At 49.0% G+C, this 6772-nt stretch overlaps 1 pseudogene; it reads right to left on the reverse strand.

Moving 5' to 3' along the window:
- Window positions 1-311: 311 nt before the first annotated feature.
- Window positions 312-2398, reverse strand: LOC104875519 (annotated as a pseudogene).
- Between the last annotated feature and the right edge of the window lie 4374 nt (window positions 2399-6772).

Genomic DNA, 6772 nt, shown 5'->3' on the forward strand with positions numbered 1-6772 from the left:
CATTAACACATGTCCAGTGAAAACCAAAAGCTGGAAAAGCAGCTACACGTCCTGTCTGGACAGTGACAACAATCGCTTTCTGCAGTGACCTTCATATTTTCAGTTTATCATGAGCTGTTGTGAACTGGCCATGAGATGCAGCTGAAGTCAGAAGAGAAGACGTGGAGAGAATATTCCCCTCTTAGAGGAGTGTGAGCCCTCCAGAACCAGCACAGGACACAAACATCCTGCTATTTCTGGGTGAACAAAACGAACGTCATCAATTTCAACTCATGCTGAGCTGACTTGATATTCTCTTTGACTTGGTGGTGTCATTTTCCTAAATCAAGTGTGTTTAATTCTTCTAATTCGTCCAGACAAGAAAGATTTCGGTCAACAGCAAAAGCTCCGTGGCTCCGTTTTCCTGTCCCTCCACCTGCTCATTCTCCTCCAAGTCACCTCGTGCGCCGTTCTCAGCCTGCCCTCTAGAAGCTCTGCTGAGTTTTGTTTTCATTTGTTGCTGAAGTGTGTGTGCTGAGTGCAAAGGCCCTGAGGCTAGCTACAGTCATGCCTGTCTCATCTACACCTCCTAGGATGTCTCCGTCATTTGTGCTCGAGGAGCCATTATCCCCATGACCACCGGCTCCCTGAGTATAGTTCGTATCCTCTGCTTCCCTGCAGTCATCACTGGCCAGCTCACAACGGGACGCAAACACCTCACACCACCCATCCCTAGAACCTTGGCTCCTTTGACGTCAGCTTTTCCTCTTCCCTGTCTGGTTCAAGTTTATCAATCTTTTCTGGTCTTTTCCTTTTCCTCCATGCAAGAAGAGATCCTAGAGTGATCTGGGTAACATTTAGACCTAGGCAGAATGCCCTTTCAATGAGATCTTCTAATGAGATTTCATCTTCCTTCTTTTTATCTTTTTGCAGCACAAATCCAGGAGGAAGTTCATCACAGTACAGTTATCACACTCCAGCGCACCCAGATCGCCCATACTTCTTATTGTCAATAGCTTCAAGGAAATGCTTGCGGTCTGCTTGAGTCTTTGGTGTTTTTCTTTTTCTCCTCGCCATGCTGCTTGCTCACCGCTTCTTTGAGCTTTTTCTCATCCCAACTATCCACTGTGTCTTTTTCAAGGTTCTCGTCTTTTGCGTCTTGTTTTTCACGTTTCCTCTCCAGAGTCAGGTCACAAGAGAACCTGTACTTTTCTCCTTCAGAACACCATCCTCGCCTGAAGAAGACACATAACCACAGATCCAGGATCTAAACTTTTACTTATTTTTTGAGCAGCAACTATAGGTTTGAACAGCTCATTTAGCTCCTGCAAGTCTTCCTTCTTGGCATCTTTCTTCAACTTCTTTTCAGCTAAACTTTGTGCTCCCTGACATGGCTTTTGGTGAGCAAATTTAACTTGATGAGTGATGGCCTTGATAAACTTGTGCTTTGCCCTTTTCTAATGCTTTAGACAGAATGATTTCTCTTCAATAATCTTCTCCTACCTTTTCTGCTCTGCCTGTTTGCTGCCCCTGGCCTGAACTTGTTTCTTCGGGGCCCTTGGGGAGAAAGGCAGTGGCACCCACACTTGAGGATGGATGGACACCACGGGGGACTCGGGGACTCCATTTTAACAGCTGACCTCTCTGCTGCTTTTTCGGTGCACAGGGAAGCTGGAGAAACATCAAGAGCCAAGTGTGTAGTATATATTTAAGTGGAAAGGACTTAGAAACAATAAGGAATGTCTGTCAAACTTTACAGGACAGGCAAAGATGATCCTTCCCAACAAACAAACACCATTCCCACACGTTTGGGGTAGAAATGAGTCTATTTTAACTGAAGCCTTATCATGTATACTTTTCAGTTTGTAGTTTTTATTTTCCACTCCCAGATTTCCTTACACAACTACTAAAATAACTTACATCTTAAAATACATGCACAGGAATATGTGCTAGGTGGGCGTTCCTCTACAAGTAGGTTGTGATTTTTCCTGGCTTAGAGCAAATCTGAATCTGAAGAACAGGAGATGGACTGAGCCTGGCCTAGCGTTACACACTGTAGGCATATACTGGAATGTTACAACATAGACCCGAGTATGTGCAATTGCTATGTCAATTAAAAATGAAATATGATTTTCAGAAAGGAAAAGAAAGAAACAGAACATAACAGCTGAAATGGGGTGTAGTCTACCAGTTCATCTTCTCCTATCTCCTCCGAGCTCCTAATGTGCCTTCAAGGTCTGCTCCATGAGCAGGCTCTGTGGTGCATTTCTTTACAATCCCCACTGCAGGTAAAACTCTTCCTCCCTTCTTCCAAGTGGTCTACATTTGACACTAAGGATGAATCAGGCCAACCGGAGAGCAGCAGGCCAGAAGGACCCACCCAGTCTGGACCCAAGTTGGGCAGCTTCCAGTCCTTCATAGGAGCACAGGATTGCCCAGAACCCTGTCACAAATGTGGCTACTACACAGAACAGATATATAATGAAGTCATAAGTGCCTGAGCCTTGGGGACTTGCATCCCAATGGTCATGGCTTCAGAGAGCCTTTCAATCAAAGGATTAAGGGGAGAGGACAAAGAACAGGGAGCCTTTCTTTTGGTTTGCTTCCTTAGTTCAACTCAACTTAAAGAACTGAGACAGCTGACAACAGTTGAAAATATTTCTATTGTAATGTCAGATCCAGGACTGTGATCTTGGTGTAAAAGCAAGCTGGTTTTTCTGACACGAGTATTCAGTCCATAAGAGGATGAGTGTGTTAGTCACCTGTCATGTCACTGGGACACAACGCCTGACACCCACACCTTAAAGGAAGAGAGATTTATTTGTCTTGTGGTTTCAGAGGATTCAGTCCATGGTAAGCTGGCTCCAAGGCAGAAACATCATAGCAGAAGGGTGTGGCATAATAAAGCTGCTTAGTTCATGGCAGCCAGCAATCTCAGCAAGGGAACAGCACTGGAGAGGAAGAGGCCAGAGACCAGATATATTCCCCAAGGTCACATCTCCATGAAACACCCAGACATACCCTGTCGCGAGCCGGCGAAGCAGAGCACTGTCCAGCAGTGTCTCAAACCTGAAAGAGCAGCGGGGTGGAGATGGGGCAGAGAGAAAGGAAGGACGCCAAAACAAGAGTCTAATCAAGGCGGCGTTTATTGCCGGCAAGCACCAGCCTTTTAAAGCAAAAAACCACAAACTATTATGGGATGGGTTTACCATAGTAACTGAAAGGTCACACAGGAAAAGAGCAAACAGGTTCACCAAAACAACCCACCGTGAGTAGTAGTAACCCGGACAACCACACATCTAAAGGTCAGAGAGAAGAAACTGTAACTTTCAGGAATTCCACAAAGGAAACACTCTACCTGCTAAACTGGAGAAACAACACATATGGAGTTACTAGAGTTAACAGTACTTACAACCAATACTCATGATCCCCACAATACCCAGAAGTGTGTTGTACCAATCTCCTAGGCAGCTCTCAAGCCAAACAAGTTGACAACTAAGCTTAACTGTCATAAGACTTAAATATCTTTAAAATATTTAAATCTTTAAAATATTTATAAAGTGCTTAATACACAAAGGATATCACATTGAGTTTGCAAAAATGTTGGTTTTATGCTGCTTCTGTTTTCTAAACACATGACTGTGCTCATTTATAGAAAATAAGAATTCTTCTGAGACAGGGTCTCACTGTGTCGTCCAGGCTATATTCAAACCTGTGATCCTCCGGCCTCAGCCTCCTGAGTAGCTGGGATGACAGGCATGCACCACCACAACTGGATTAGAAAATAGCTTTAAACAATAGCACCCAAAGAGCTGGTACCATGATCCCTGGAAAGAAATTACCTTTGAATAGTCTGTTGTGGTAGAAGGTGAGAGTCCCAAGCTACACATAATCAGGAAGAAAGGAAGGGGAGAGCTAACGCGCTCTGCTCGCTTCCCAGAACAGTACGGTGTTGCCCCACGTCTCCTTAGCAAAAGGTAGGAGAAAATGACCAATTAGGATTACAGCTAGGAGGAAATACGCATAAGCAAGAGAGGCTACTGTGAACCCAGAGTTTATGTCAGACGCAGTCCATAGACCCGGGAGTTCAGAAAACTTTAGATGTGGCCACTCTCAGGCCTCTTTTCGGTGAACGTGTCTTTGTCACTCTCCTCACCGTTGGGCCAAAATATCTGTAATCAGCAAATTAAGGGAGGAGAGGTTTATTTTGGCTCACATTTTAGTCCATGGTCAGCTGGCCAAAAGCAGAGAGACCCGGCAGAGGAAAAGCTGCTCGCATCATGGCAGCCACGAAGCAGAAAGGTCAAGGGAGGCACCAGGAAGGGAGACAGATAAACACTTCCAGGTCAGCCCACAGTGACCCGGCTCTGACCAGAACCCACCTCCTAACAACAAGTCAGAGACCAAACTGCTCCTCCCGGTAGCACTTCCGGCATGGCACGAGGCTATCAGGTGACAAGAGGGACTGCCCAGAGCAGAGCGGGGTCCCGCCTGGAAACGACTGCAGAAGGGGAAAAGGGAGCTGCTTCTGCTCTTTCTCCCTTCCTCAGGGCCCTCATAACCACCTCGCTTCTCTACCAGGAAGACAGAAGCAAGCTGAACGTGCAGTGAAGAGGTTTTATGGTCCTGATGAAGGCGGTAACTCAGGCTGGGAGTGTTCAAATGACACAAACACTCGCAGAAAATGCGTGATGCCCCTTTGAGCAGACCTCAGGCCCAGGCCGGTCAACACTCTGCAGTTGTAGAACCAGACACACATCAGCAGGCAGGAATGAACCCCAGGAGCAAGCTGGGAAAGACGAGGAGAGCTGGGCATCTCCCCGTCATTGCAACCACAGGCCCCATCACGTGGCCAAGGACGGCGCTTTCCCCACGTGTCCATCGAGATGGGCGCTGCAGGGTGGCCACCATACCAACGTCAGACCTGGGATCCCCCAGCTCCAGACACAGTCCCATGAAGCCTGGGCCCTCGGGCAGAAGGAAGTGGTGAGAACGGTCACAGCTCTGTTCTCCGATCCATCTAGAAGACGATGTGCTGAGGACTCAGAGGCATCTTCCACTCTCTGAGCAGAGGTGGGAGGTGTCAATCTATACAACTGAACAAACCAGGAGTCAGAGCCTCCTGTGTGGCCTGCTCTCCCCTAAGGTCCTGGGACAGGCACCCTCCATTTCTAATCCTCCTCTTCAATAATCTGCTTGGGAGTGGGGTCCAGAACTCCCACAGACATCCCACCTGCAGCCGAAGGCAGGATTTCCTGACACCACATTCAATAGGCCAAGGCCGAGGTTGGTCCTGTGGGAGAGGCCCGAGTAGCCGGCAGTGACTTGTGTCCCATTCACTGCTCTGCATCAGAGAAGACGTCTGACATTCCTGACACCGAGCATGTTGGGGTCTGCAGAAAAACCCCGATGATCCTGCAGGGACCAGGTGGCTTCCAGAAACAGCCTGCTCTCCTGTCTGCCAGCCTCAGCGATTTCCACTTCCTGGGCTGAGCTGAGAGTAAGGCAAGAGCACAGAAATGGCTCCCATTCCACCTTCAGCCCCTGCCCTGCAAAAGACCTCAGGCCTGCTACTTCCTCTTGGAAGGGGCGGACACAGCCCGCAGCCCAGGTGGGCATGGAAGGCCGTGGTGTCAGTGTCAGCCCCAGGGAGGCCCAGTGGGGCAGACAGCGAGAGTTCACACTGTTACCCTGGTTGCAAAGAAAGACAGCCTGCGACAGAGCGCTTCTGTCCCAGGGGCACATTTATTTCAAGTCAGAAGAGCCTTTACATGTCTTCAGGCCATCATGGCGAGGGAGCCCCACGCACACCCGGGCTCCACTCCCCAAGCACACTCAGGAGTCCAGCTGCAGACCGTTGTGAGGAGCGGCGTGGCTGTGACATTCAGAGTTCTGCAGTCACTCTCTGCTCCCCTGGAGAACCCCACACAGGGCCTGAAACACTCACCCTTTGGGGGCCACGATGACAGTGTGCGTAAAACCCACTGCTCCCCGCCCTAGGGTCAGAGGCGACAGCAAGGGCAGGACAGTGAGCACTAACTTATTTAACACCAACTATAAAGGCAAAACCCCAATGTGACCAACACGAATGTTAGTCCAGAAAGCTAAGCAGCAAGAGGATCACGTCTCCATTTTCCTCAAAAGCACAGGAAGTGCAGTCATGGTCCCAACTGGGGCTCCCTCCAAGGGCTGCGCAGCTCACCTAAGCCTGTGTCGTTGGGAAAGTGGCTTAGTCCTGTCCTCATCGCTCGGACGCAGCACCTGACTCCTGCTACTGAAAGGAGAGGGTTACACTGGCTGGGGTCACAGTCAGCTGGCTGCGAGGCTGAAACAGACCGGTGGAGGGGCAGAGCAGAGAAGAGCTGCTCCCCTCAAAGCGGCCAGGAAGCAGCGAATGAAGGGAGGAGCCAGAGAGGGAGATAAACCCTCAAGCCACGCCCACAGGGGCTGCCTCCAGCCAGGCCCCGCCCGCTCACAGCACCTTCTGCTGTGGATTCATCCACTGATGCCATAGCACACTGTTGACCCAATCACCTTGCAAAGCTTCACTGCCGAACACGTGAGGCTCTGGAGACATCCTAGATCTAAACTGTGACAGCACAACTGAAGACACCCATGAAAGAGGGCTTCTAAACCAATGAGTAAACTAATTTAGCTATCACTCACTCTTGGTCCATCTTCACACCTTAGATCCAGCCTCCTCCAAAAAGCCTCACCTATGAATGCATGAAGCCTCGGGGGACATCTGGATAGAAACTGTAACCGGGACCCAACTAGCTTTTCTATAAAATCC

The sequence above is a fragment of the Fukomys damarensis genome, unplaced genomic scaffold (assembly GCF_012274545.1).
Source record: "Fukomys damarensis isolate Sample0158 unplaced genomic scaffold, DMR_v1.0_HiC HiC_scaffold_3, whole genome shotgun sequence".
NCBI classification, from domain to species: domain Eukaryota; kingdom Metazoa; phylum Chordata; class Mammalia; order Rodentia; family Bathyergidae; genus Fukomys; species Fukomys damarensis.